Source organism: Rattus norvegicus, chromosome 18 (genome assembly GCF_021556685.1).
Source record: "Rattus norvegicus strain SHRSP/BbbUtx chromosome 18, alternate assembly SHRSP_T2T, whole genome shotgun sequence".
Taxonomy (NCBI): domain Eukaryota; kingdom Metazoa; phylum Chordata; class Mammalia; order Rodentia; family Muridae; genus Rattus; species Rattus norvegicus.
Window position 1 is genome coordinate 59,715,605 of NC_141551.1, and position 13,875 is coordinate 59,729,479.

Genomic DNA, 13,875 nt, shown 5'->3' on the forward strand with positions numbered 1-13,875 from the left:
AGCATACTCACTGAGCCTCAACAACAGAGACTTCCCATGTGAAACTAACATTTCTGCTCTATTCTTTGAAACCCTAAGCATCCCAGTCCCATCAGCTAGATTTTCTCCCAAATTAGAGTGTGAACTCTTTGCTGCCGTCAGACTCTACTCATCATGTTGATACCACAACGGTTTTGCTTGCCCTGACGATCCACATTTAGCATTGATTCTTTCCTCCTTGGAAGCTCTATTCCAGCTTTCCACATTCATTCCAAGGGTCCTCATCGAACTTTCCTTTCTTCTCCTCCTCCTCCTCCTCCTCCTCCTCCTCCTCCTCCTCCTCCTCCTTCTTCTTTATCTTCTTCTTCATCCTCTTCCTCGTCCTCTTCCTCCTCCTCCTTCTGTTCTTCTTCTTCTTCTTCTTCTTCTTCTTCTTCTTCTTCTTCTTCTTCTTCTTCTTCTTCTTCTTCTTCTTCTTCTTCTTCTTCTTCTTTTCTCCTCCTCCTTCTTTTTGTGGTACTTAGTGACATTTGGCCACTGCTTTTAGATCTAATTCTTCTTGATTTCATTTCTGGTAGTTCCATATTAAAACATAGTGCTAATTATTTTCTGAAACTATATCTGAAATATAAATGAAAGACTTATTTTGACCGTATCACCAAAGTAGGCATTATTAATGCTGGAGAAGGTATTTGAAGATTAATTTTGATGGTCTGTATCGGTGGTGAACTTCGGGTTGGGATTTAAGTATGACAGTACCCTCTAACTACTTTCTGTGTTTCTGCTTTGTTTTTGATTTTTGATTTTCTTTTTTATTTGTTTTGCACTGATTTTTCCTTGAGACAACATGATACTATGTGGCCCCGGCTATCCTCAAACTCTTGCCTTAACCTCCTAATTGTCACAATTATAAGTGTGGGCCAAAATACCTCATTCATTGTTCATTCTTTAATGTAAATGATTAAGGGGGTGTCCTAATCTAAAAAAAACAGAACTGGTAGAATGAACATATATTTATTTACATATTAAAAGTGAATCTATTAGTGGCTTAAAAGTTGTGGTTCAATAATGGCTATCTCCCAATGGAAAGGTAGTTGTTCAGTCCATGGGACTGGATGTCTTAGCAATCCCAATCTGGTGTTGGCATCCAAGAGGGTTCCTAGAGAGTGTCTGGTCTTCTGTCTACAATGGCATCTGAAAGAAGTAGGTCCTGATACCAAGGAGACCAAGGAATGCCACAGCAGCAGAGTAGATAAACTAAGCAGTGACAATAAGGTCAGTAGGCGAAAATCAAAAGTTTTCTTTTTCCATGCCCTTTTATACAGTCTGCCATCATGACTTATGATCCCGGTTTAGGGTGGGTCTTCCTGCCTCCAATGATCCAATCAAAAACAATCCCTCATAGGTATGCCCAGATGTTTAGGTTGGTTCCAATTGTAGTCAAGTTGAAAACCAAGATTAGCCATCACATGAAGGGTTTGTTTTTCCTAATAAAGCTCTGTAGACAATAGAGGTACACCATTTCTTCCAATCCAAATGGAGATTCTAGAAACTTCCATATTCCATGAAGACAAACTAGATATGATGTAAGATAGATTCACTAACAACCATGTGACACAGCATGGAAGTCTGCAATAAAAAAAAAAACACAAGCAAATTGCAAACCATGTATTCCTCAACAAAAGCAGTCATGGGATGGAACCAAGGTGATCCTTAGAAGTCAATGGACAACAACACAAAAGTTTACGAGCATACACACACACACACACACACACACACACACACACACACACACACACTAAAACTAAAACTAAATGAATCAAACTCTCAAATGAGAAAAGTAATAAGATAATCCCAAGAAAGTTAAAAAAAGAAGTACAATTTCTACAAATACATTATAATTAATAAGATTAAAAACCCACCCTTCATAGAGAAGCACATTTGGCAAATTTCACTAAGAAATCAGCTGAACACATGGTTCCTCAGAAAGACAGAAGGATAAAATTTCAGATCCTGGATTTCAGTTGCAAAGCAAGTAACTATGGGGTCTTGGCAAGCTCCTTAAATTTTCTCAGCACAGGCTTGCCATGTGCAAAATGTAGATAACAAAACAAGCTTGCCTCACACGCTGCTGTCAGCACTAGAGGATGTTAGATATTCAAAGGATACAGCACAGTGCCTGGCTCACAGAACAGGCAATAAACAATAATCATTATGACATCACTCTAAAGCCCTGGGCTTAAACAGAGCAGTAGATCTGCCTGGCGTTTGGGTTGGAGTTAACTGCAGTGATTTTAACAATTCTATTAGCTGACTATTTTCATTCTTAAGGGGCAATCTGAATTTCTCATCAGAGGAATCATGTCTGGAACTCTCTGAACTAAACAGTTAACACGATCATGCTTCACAGGCACATCCAAGCTTAGTGCTACCTGTTTCTGCTATCTTCTGTCAGAGATAGTTCTTTAATGTGTGCCTATTTGAGGTTTATAGCTTTTCCAGTATCTAACGCTGAAAACCTTTTTTTTCTCTTTTTTCCCTTATTACATCTTAGGGATGGGAGTCCATAACCTAACAGTTAAAGTAACAAAATGTTTTAAGTTACCCCACCCCACTAAAACAACACAAAGCACTGTACTTAGTGTGGGACAAGGACTCGGTATGCATGGTTTACTTAAGAAGTGTCCTTAGGGAAAGAGTGGGAAAGTGAGAAATGGAGGTGACAGGACCCGTGAGTTATTTCAACAATGGGGTTGCCACTGTGGAGACTTGGAGCTCGGTGCCTTTAAGGATGTAGGAATCTATGGAGACTATACCCCACAACTGTGCTACTGAGGCATGAGGAGGCTGGGTCCTTAGCCACAGTTTCCTTCCAGCCTGGGGTGAGGAGGGTTCTTTGGAAAGTCAATATTAGCAACAGAGAAAGCCTACAATAATTGCCGGCAGGAGAGAGCTGTTGGCATGTAGGTGAAATGGGTATGAATCCCACTGGGAAAGACAGTATGGTCAACCCTGCACTCAAACTTTGAGTGACTTGTCCAGGACCCCAGGTGTAAAATGAGTGAGAGATGAGGTGCCATACTTAGAAAATTCTTTCCAAATCTGTTCCAATCGAGATTGGTTTTTAAATGTTTATTGAAATATATAATGTATACATTTTATAATTTACAAAATTTTAGAGTTCATAATATATACAATAGGTTTTGATCATATTTTCCTTCCTCCAACTTCTCCCAATCCTTGCCACCATCCTATCAACTCAGATTAATGTTCTTTATCTCTCCTGAAAAAAATAGTAAAAAATAAAAAAAATAGTAACAAAATCCCAAAAAACAAAAGTCAAAACAGACCAACAACAGAAAATAAATGAGACAAAAAAGTGGTCATGCACGCGCGCGCGCGCGCACACACACACACTCACACACACACACACACACACAAAGAGAGGATCCATTTTGTGTTGGCCAAATACCCTTCAGGCATGGGGCCTCCTGTGGAGTATGGTGATATACCCAGTGTCACTCTATTGAAGAAACCTAATTTTCTTCCCAGCAGGTATCAATTATAAATATCTTCTTGGTTAGCAGTGGGACTTTCTGATCACTTCCTTTCTCAGAGCTGGGACTTTGTCTGTTTTGAACCTGTTCAGGTCTTCTGTTCTGTCCCAGTCTCTTTGAGTTCATATGTGCATCAGTCACGCTGTGACTGGAAGACATGGTTCTTTGGAATCAACCACAACCTCTGACTCTAACAATCATTCTGTCTCCTCTTCTGCACGGAGAGATCCATGAGATTTATGAAAGGGGTTTGTGAAAGGCACCCCATTGGGTGCTTCAAAGTTTCTTACTCTCTGTACATTGTTCAGTTTTTGTACATGCACATATAGCTAGAGTTGAATGATGCAATGATCTGTGGGTATGGCAACATCATTAGGAGTCATTTGTTCCTTAAGCAGAATAATAGCAGGAGTTTTTCCCCTAGGCCTATGATCTATTTAACCCTCAGGTTCTTGGCCACTTAATAGTGCCATGAGTGGGTTCCATTTTATGTCTTAAATTTAATTGTATATGTGATTTGTTGCATCCATAACTATGTGCCACTATGGCGCCGATATGTCTTGTAGGCAAGTCTCTGTTGTAGGTCATAGTGTTTATAGCTAGGTGAAATTGATAATTAATTTTTCCTCTGGTTGCCTGCAAAGTACCTTCCATCACTGTAAATGCTAGTCAGTAGGGATGAAGGCTTGTGGTATTTGGACACTGACTAAATAAGATATCATCCTAATGTGCTGGATCTCATCTAGATTGTTTTTTATTCAGATATCCCAATCCCTAGGAAGTTCTTAATACTGGTGGCTTTCAATAAAAGGAATCGGAATTTCATGCAATGTGCTCCATGGTGTAGGTGCTGCTCCTTGTTCCCTGTTTGGGTTTCTCCATATCAAAACCCTGCCATTGTTTTTCTTGATAGCAGGATATATATGATTGGCAAGTGCACAGACTCAGGATGCTATCACTTATACCTGATCCACTATAGTGTAGAGATGTGGCTCTCTGAAGTCTTCAAAACCATTTGCTTCCAACTGGAATTATATTTTTTATACAACTGTGATGGCTATTCTTGGTTGTCAACTTGACTACATCTATGACAAACTGAAACCCAAATGACTGGGAATACTATGAGGGATTTTTTTTCCTTAACTCAGTTATTTGAAGTGGGAGGGCCAACTTCTGATCTAGGTCTTCAAGGCGTGAAGACACACTTTTAATCCAGATCTTTTGATGTGGGAAGATTCCCCTTTAATTGAGACCATGCCTTCTGTTGACAGCCTATATAAAGGACATGGAAGAAGGAAGCTCTCTCCCTCTCTCCCTCTCCTCCTCCCTCTCCCTCTTTCCCCCCATCTCTGCTTGTTCTTGTTCTCACTAGTAAGTCCATTCTTTCCATTGCAACTTCTTCCTTCAGTGTATACTGAAAATCAGCTGAGACATTCAGCCTGATGGACTGAACCACTTGGACTTTCTATTGGTAGACAGCCATTGTTGAACTATTTGGATGTGGCCTGTAAGTCACTCTACTAAATCCTCTTTAGAAAGATGATAGATAGAGAGATAGATAGATAGATAGATAGATAGATAGATAGATAGATAGATGATAGATGAGAGATGGATAGATAGATGATAGATAGATGATAGATGAGAGAGAGATGGATAGATAGATGATAGATGATAGATAGATAGATAGATAGATAGATAGATAGATAGATAGATAGATGATAGATGAGAGAGAGATGGATAGATAGATAGATAGATAGATAGATAGATAGATAGATAGATAGATAATAAATGTAGTTAGATGATACATAGCTGATCCATGATACATAGATTCATTCTATAAGTTCTGTTCTTCTAGAGAATCTTGACTAATACAACTTCTAACAACAAAAATAACATTTACACATTAAATCTCTCAGAATTCTATCATCAACTTTATGTGTTTTATGGTTTCTGGACAAGAGAAACAAAATCTAGATAGCACCATTTTCAGATCCAAATATTGAGGCTTAGAGAGGTAAAGCAAATTATAGGAGATGGCAAAAGAGTTTTTCATAATCACCCTCCACTTGATTGGACTGCTGTTTCCCTTGAAAGGAATAGAGTGTAGGTCAGATTGAGGTCAAACCCACAGCTCATCATAAAGTCAAGGAGCTTTCCCATCATAACCCAAAAGATTCAGGGTTGTATTGTTATTTTTTAAAATAAAGGCACAAAAAGTCCTATTTCTTTTTCACCCTAGAAAACTTGGATGCTGTCAGTTGCTTGACCCAATCACCATGATGCATGCCTTCATGGCGAGAATAAAAGGTGTTTGTCACATAGTGAACGTTCATCTTACAGAGAACACAAAGCAACGGTGTGAATGGCTCTCATAGCTGTGCTTGGGATGAGTGCACTGTATGATGCCATGTATGCAAGTCCAAACACGGGAACAACGCAAAGGTCTGTTAGACACCAATGTAGTCTCTCTCTCTCTCTCTCTCTCTCTCTCTCTCTCTCTCTCTCTCTCTCTCTCTCTCTCTGTGTGTGTGTGTGTGTGTGTGTGTGTGTGTGTGTGTGTGTGTGTGTGTGTGTGTGTGTGTGTTTGATGCATGTAACATATGCATAGAGGCCAGAAGGTAGCTTCAAGTGTTGGGTCTCAGGATCTCGGGTGTCATCTGTCTTGTTTTACAGACAGGGTATTTTCATGGGCATCGAGTTAGGATGACTAAGCTAGGCTGCCTGACCAGGCATTTCAAGAATTTGCCTTTCTATTTCTTCAGCTCTGGAATTACAAGTGTGTGTCACCACACCCAGATATTTTTACTTAGGTTCTAGGAATCAAACCCAGATCCTCCCTGAACAGAGTTCTCCAAACAAGCAAACAAGCAAACAAAAAAAACAAACAAACAAAAACCAATGGCTAAGAAATATCTCGGAAAATATTCATCATCCCTAGTAATCACAGAAATACAAATTGAAACAACTTTGAGATTTTTGTTTCCCCTGGTAGGATGGCAGAGACCAACAAAACAACTAACAAGAAATACTGGAAGCTATTTGGGGGAAAGGGATTCCTAATTCACCGTTGCTGGGGTTACAAACTGGATCATCCACTGTGGAGTTTTCAAAAGGCTTAACATAAGTCTCCTATACAATCCAGCTGTGGAACTACTCGGTACTCTGCATCACACTCTACAGAAACTCGTTCAGTCATATTCATAGCTGTTCTGGTCACAACAGCTAAGAAACAGAAACAACCTGAATGTCCTTTCAATGAGCGGATAATGAAAATGTAGTGTATATGCATTATAGAACACTGTTCAGCTGTAAAGAAAAGTGAGATCATGAAATTTGTAGGTAAATGGATGGAACTAGAAAAGATCAGAGACAAACATTGACTTGGCTCCAACTTTCCAGATACCGTGGAGTAACCACAGAAACCAGGAAAGATGAAAAATGGACCGTTGCTGACGTGGGGGTGAGGGAGCAATAGAAAGGGGAGTGGTGGGTTACAAGTGATTCAATGAGGGGAAATGAAAAAATTAGGGGCTCTAATTATGTATGGAGGGTGGGGAAGATTTTAAAGGAGGAGGAAGGAGGATTAAATAACAATAAGAATGTCTGGGAAATGTCACAAGAAACTACATTAACTTTCTGCATAAAAATACCTATAGTACACATAGGTGGGTGTATAAATATACATATAAGATTTAACTGAGAATCTCCTATCTGGCTTGACAATGCTCCTTTCAAGAGCCAAAGACAACGTAACAACCACAGCACCAGACAAGGAGTCCGCTTTTGAGTTATTGGTCAGGGCTGTTCAAAGGACTGCCAAGCTATTACAGTGCATTGCTGACCACTTGAGATTGGATAGCCTATCAGGGTCTCATCCTCTCTCTCTCTCTCTCTCTCTCTCTCTCTCTCTCTCTCTCTCTCTCTCTTCCCTCTCTTTCTCCCCATCCCCCTTCCTCTCTCTTCTCTTTCCCTCCCTCCTTTCCTCCTTCCCCCTCCCTCTCCCTCTCCCTCTCCCTCTCTTTCAGCAGTCCCTGATTATCCATAGCTCTTCATTTATGGGTGGAGCCTCATGAAACTTTCCTCATCCACGTTGACATGTCAACTGGCATTGTCATTATGCAACTGTGTCTTGTTTAGTCAACTGTATTGCTGAAATCTCATAGAAACAACTTGCTTGTCATTCCTACAAGAAACTAGCACCACACACTCTTGCTCTTAGAGTCTTTCTGCCCTCTCTCTTCCCTGAGCTGTGGGTGAAGGGTTGCATTCTAGACGTGCCAGTTAGGGAGGGACAACCCATATTCACTTAATCTCTGGATTTTGGCCAATTGTGAATCTTGGTAACAGTCTCCATCTGCTGAAAAAGAAGCATCTTTGATGAGAAGTGAGAGCTACGTTTATCTATGGGTATGAGGATTAGGATATAGAGTTTAGCTGGAACTTGTATTGGTTTAGTAAAATGGGAGCAGCAGATTCTCTTTTAGGGTCTGTGGCCCCTCTGTAGCCACTTGTAGTTGGCAGGATTTACAGTAGGAGGCATGAATTCCCTCCCATTGACAACATGTAATTGGCTGGGTTTACATTAGCAGGCATTAATTCTCTTCCATTGACAACATGTAGTTAGTTGGATTTACAGTACCAGGCATGAATTCCCTCCCATGGAGTGGACTTTAAGTCCCTTTAGGCAGTGATTAGTAGTGCCATGATTGTAGCGCATGGCATGTCTTATGAGGTTGGCCGTCTTTGTGTGTTTGAAGGTTCAGCATGACAGCCCGATAGAACTTTTCATTGCTTTTATCGTTTGGAAGCTTGTACATCACCTTTGGATGAAAGCTTGTCTTTCCCAGCTCAATCCTTCTAAGCCAGTGGTTCTCAACCTGTCTGAAGAAACCCCTTTGGAGTTCAAATGACCCTTTGACAGGGGTCACCTAAGACCATTGGAAAACACAAATATTTGCATTCCAATCCATAACAGTCACACAATTACAGTTGTGAGGGAGCAACAGAAATAATTTTATGTTGGAGGTCACCACAACATGAAGAACTGCATCAAAGGGTGGCAGCGTTAGGAAGGTTGTGAACCATTGTTCTAAGCCATGCATCTAAAATAATAGGTTCTTATAGTCAAGTTGTAGAAGCAACTACAGGCAGTGGCAATTCCTTACATGCATTTAGGAATCTCTTGCTCTCTCTGGACCAACAATTTGAACACTACCCAATGGGGTTTTGTTAGGTACTCTACAGCTCTTGGGCAAAGCATTATCATCTCATGTGATATAACTATGAATTCTCTCTCTCTCTCTCTCTCTCTCTCTCTCTCTCTCTCTCTCTCTCTCTGTGTGTGTGTGTGTGTAAATTTATATGTATGTAAATTTATACAATAATGTTTCCCAAAGGCTTCTTCAAACATCCTTACTGTTATTTATCTCTCCTGCCTCCCTCTCCCTTTGTATTATCCTCCCTTCTCCCTCCCCAGTGAAATAAAGTTGCCCAAATTTTCCCCTTCCTCCCTCCATAGCACCTTCCTACCCCTTCACTATAGCACCCATCTACTCTCCATGGATCTTATCCACTTTCCTGGCTTCAGTGGTTACTGCAGGTTACATTCAAGTCCCAATATTCAGAGCTTGGATCCACAAATAAGAAGGATAGAACACGTGACATTTGTATTTCTGGGTCTGGGTCAGCTCACACAGTATAATATTTTCTAGTTTCGTCCACCTACCTGCAAGTTTAATTATTTTTTCTTTTTTTTTTCGGAGCTGGGGACCGAACCCAGGGCCTTGTGCTTGCTAGGCAAGCGCTCTACCACTGAGCTAAATCCCCAGCCCCTATTTCGTTTCTCTTTCTAGTTAAATAGAATCCATTGCGTACATATGCTACATTTTCACAAAACCATTAGTCAGTTGAAGGTGGTTTCTGTTTCCTAATGATAGTGAAGACAGCAAGTGTCTGTGGAGTGAGCTGTTGAGAGCTTTGCTTATATGCTAAGGTGTGGTGTAGCTGGTTTGTACGGTGGATTCCCATTTAGCTTTTCCCTGCATTGGTGCCACAGAGGCTCTGCCACTTTGCAATCCCACCAATAGTAAATGAGTGTTCCCCTTTCCCCACATCCTCCCTGGGCATTTGCTGCCAATTGTATTCTTTTTCTCCCCCGCTCACAGTTCACATTCAATAAAACAAGCAAACAAACAAACAAAATCAGGGTGATTTCTGTGACCGGTACATCAGATAGTCTGCCCACGACACAGCTCAGCTCATTCCTAATAGTGCAAGAAAGACTAACCACCCCCAGCTCTATAGGAAATACATATATTGAATCACACCACATCTTGTGTTTAAGCATAAGAGATTTTCTTCTGGCTGCTCAGTGCTGCCTGGCAGATAAAATGGTCCAGTGCTCACTTCTGCTTTAAGAAACATCCTTTGCTCTTTTGGACATTAGGCTTGATGGTATCACTGCTAGGTTTCCAGCTAGCCGGGCACACTTCACTACATTTGTCAGTGAGCTGGAAGGCCTGGACTGGTCTCAGAATCTTATTCGCAGAGTGGCCAACAGGAAGATCATTTATATCTGTAGAAGGATACTTCTATCATCAATAATAAAGTGGCCCCTATAAGAGATACCTTCATCAACCCTGAACTCCATAATCCTGAGCAATGGCACACATGGGATCTGGGGCCAAGGGAATGCCCATAGGTTCCACTCCTCCTTGTGTCCTGGGTGTATTAATCGGTGCCAGATGACAGAAACGAGAATCCACAGGAACTCTCATCACTTGACCATTGAGTCTCTTAAATGCTTCGGCCCTATCACTGAAAGCAATGATCTCTGTAGAGCACACAAAAGTATAATCAAGAGGGTAAAAGAAAAACAACATATTTCCCTCTGTATTCACTTCGGCTGATCTCTCTGAGTTGTCCATCTGGCACAACAGCTGTGGCTTTGAAGTTGGGGGCAGGATGCCCAATTGTTTGCATTTCCTGAATACATCTTGCTATCAGCAGGGTCGAACCACAGGTCTCTGAGACAAGATGGCAGAAGGATGACTGCAAGTGGTGTTCCTGATCTTAGCCATTCTGAATGGGGTAAAGATAAAATCCCAAAGAAGTTTTAATTTGCACTTCTCTAATCACTAAGAATTCTGAACACTTTCTAAGATATTTCTCAGCCATTTTGTTTCTTTTCAAATTCTATGTTTTTTAACTTTTTCATATAATATACTCTGATCATAGTTTCTCCTCCTCTAGTCCTCTCCCAGAACCTTTTCACATTCTTACCTCCCTCCCATCCAACTTCATTTTCATTCTCTCTGTCTCTCTCTGTCTCTGCTTCTGACTCTGCTTCTGTCTCTGTCTCTCCCTCTCCCTCTCCCTCTCCCTCTCCCTCTCCCTCTCCCTCTCCCTCTCCCTCTCCCTCTCCCTCTCCCTCTACTTCTACCTCTCCCTCTCCCTCTCCCTCTACCTCTACCTCTACCTCTACCTCTACCTCTACCTCTACCTCTACCTCTACCTCTACCTCTACCTCTCCCTTTGCTCTCCCCAGGTCAGCAGCCCTGGATTTGCCTGTGACCAGATTCTTTAGAGAGGGTAAATGACTTAGACAATATCATCCTACTAGCCAGAATCCTGATCCTATTCCTGTCCCTCCTTACTACATAACAAACACCTCCCACCTCTGTGACCTACAGGCTCCACTGGTCTAGGCAGGAAAGGGTTAACCAGTAGCCACCTTTCCACCAGACAGCTGGTGCTCCCCTTCCAGAAGGAATCCTGCTCCTGGATTCACAAACAAGCCAATCCTAGCTCTCTTCCACCTGGGTCAAGCAATTTGGTACACGTGACCTTTGTTTGAACGAAGATCTGGTCCACAGGACAGCTCGTGCCACAGCAGCCACCACTGATGCTCACTGACCTCCTCATCATCTGAGAGCAAACCGGTAGTGTGGGAGTCATCAGGCAGACAAGAAAATGGAGCAGGGTAGGGAGTAGATGGGGGAAGACATTAACAGTTTCTATTTTTTACTATGAAAAGAGATTTTTTTGACACATTAAGTAAAAGAATTTTAATACATTAGCACATGTAGGGAGGAAGAGAGAGAGAGAAAATGCAGAAGAGCTTTCCTAAAGCAACTCCTCACTGCTCCAAGGTGCCTTCTGGTAAGATAAATGGCTTAGTCTTTACCCTGGCTTTTCTCTCCCCTAAGCATCTCAAAAACAGATTTCTTTTTTTCTATTCAAACCACCAGAACATGGCTGAAGGGGATTTCAAGCTATACAATGAATGTAGATGTGCGTGTGTGTGCATACTCACATTACTACATATTACACACACACACATACAAACACTCATACCACTACATTTTACACACACACACACTCACACACTCACTCACACCACTACATATTACACACACATACTCACACACTCACTCACACCACTACATATTACACACACACACCACTACACATCACATACACACACACACACACACACACACACACACACACACAGTGCTCTCCAGAGCACACCACCTTTGCCTCTTTGAGGAGGATGCTCCTCTGGGGCTTTGTAAGAATACAAATGAAGATGTTTGTCTGCCTTTCCTTGTAGAAACTGAATCTAAATCCAAATGTCTTTTATCTATCTACTTATTCTTCTCTCATACAATACATCCTGACCACATATACCTCCCCTCTCCCCTAGATCTACTCTCCTCCGTTTCCCTTCAGGAAAGAGCAGACTTCCCAGGGATAGCAACAGAACAACAAGTTAAAGTCAAACAAGGCACAAACCATAATCTCCAGGCTGTGTGAGGCAACCCAGTAAGAGGAAAAACATCTAAGAGCAAGCAAATGAGTCAGAGACGCCCAGCCGGCTGGTGGTGGCTCAGTCCTGTAATCCCACCACTTGGAAGACAGAGGCAGGCAGATCTCCGAGTTTGAGGACAACCTAGTCTACAGAGTGATTTCCAAAAGTCACTTTTTTAAAGATCCCAATTACTGCCCCCACCTGTCGCCTCCTCAAAGAATCCCTCCACGTTCCCTCCCCTCTCTCCTTCTCCTCAGAGAAGGTGCCCCCCACCCTACTGGGTATCCTTCTACCCTGTCACATCAAGTCTCTGCAGGGTTAGTGCATCCTTTCCCACTGAGGTCAAACAAGGCAGCCCTGTTGGGGAATAGACTCCACAGAGAGGCAACAGCTTTAGGAACAACCTCTGCTCCAGTTGTTGGGGGACCCACATGGAGACTGAGCTACAGGCTGCCAGGGGCCTTGGTCCAGCCTGTGTATGGTCTTTGGGTGGTGGATCCATCTCTGAGAGCCCCCAGGCTCCAAGTTAGTTCATTCTGTTGGTCTTCTTTTGGACTTCCTATTCCCTTCAGGTTTTCAATCTGAAAGTCATTTTTAAAGAGCAATAGTGGTTTAACCAGAACAGATTGGACTAAACCATCCAGTTTTAGAAATTTATTAACTAGCTATAGTCTTTCTTCCAACCAATCTTCGTCTTGTTTGAATCCACTTGATTTTATAAAATCCAACTCAAATAAACTTAAAAGTATCTGTAAGGTTAAACTGGAGGATAAACGCTATGACTTTTCTGACCAAAGCTATGACTTTAAAAATCAACATTGCCTATGATCAAGTAATTGCACTCTGTGAGTAGACCTTAAGGAATGAGTCATACGAGTGTGCAAATGTTTATATACAGGAAATTTATAGTAGCAAACTAAAACAAGAGGAAAAATATCTACTAATAAATAAACATAGTTTTCTGAGCAATGATACACTTCTATAAAAAAATACAAAGCCTGTGAAAGTGATAACATTAGCATAGAACAATGTTAAGGAAAAGCTAACGGCTGACATAGGATCTGAGGGATAGGTATGTCACAGAAACGCCAAGGTCAGCATCAGAAAAAGTCTGGCAAGATAAACAGTGAGTTATTGTTCATTTGTAGAAATGCACATGACATAAATGCTATCTATACTTTTTTCATTAAATAAAGTATTAATGGCTAAAAAATCGTGAAAACTTTTTCAAAATCTAAAGTAACTTTTCCATCTCTGAGATCACTTCAGTCATGGGACCGCCTCCCACGATGGCAAAACCACTCACTGATGTACCAGACACCTCAGTGTTAGGACAAGCTGCCTGATGGGAACCATAAGCAACTAATGCTAGAGAGCCCTAGTGCTGGGCCTACACTTCCGCAACCCCTTCTTATGATTCCTTAAAAATACTGGCACAGCTATTGGGGACACATCTATTTCACTCTTTCCTTCCTTCTTTCCTGGGTAATAAAAAAGGAAGACAGGAGTCCTTGAGGGAGAGAGTCT

General features: G+C 41.5%; 1 pseudogene; it reads right to left on the reverse strand.

Moving 5' to 3' along the window:
- Positions 1 to 9,937: 9,937 nt before the first annotated feature.
- On the reverse strand, positions 9,938 to 10,530 carry Prdx1-ps4 (peroxiredoxin 1, pseudogene 4; annotated as a pseudogene).
- Between the last annotated feature and the right edge of the window lie 3,345 nt (positions 10,531 to 13,875).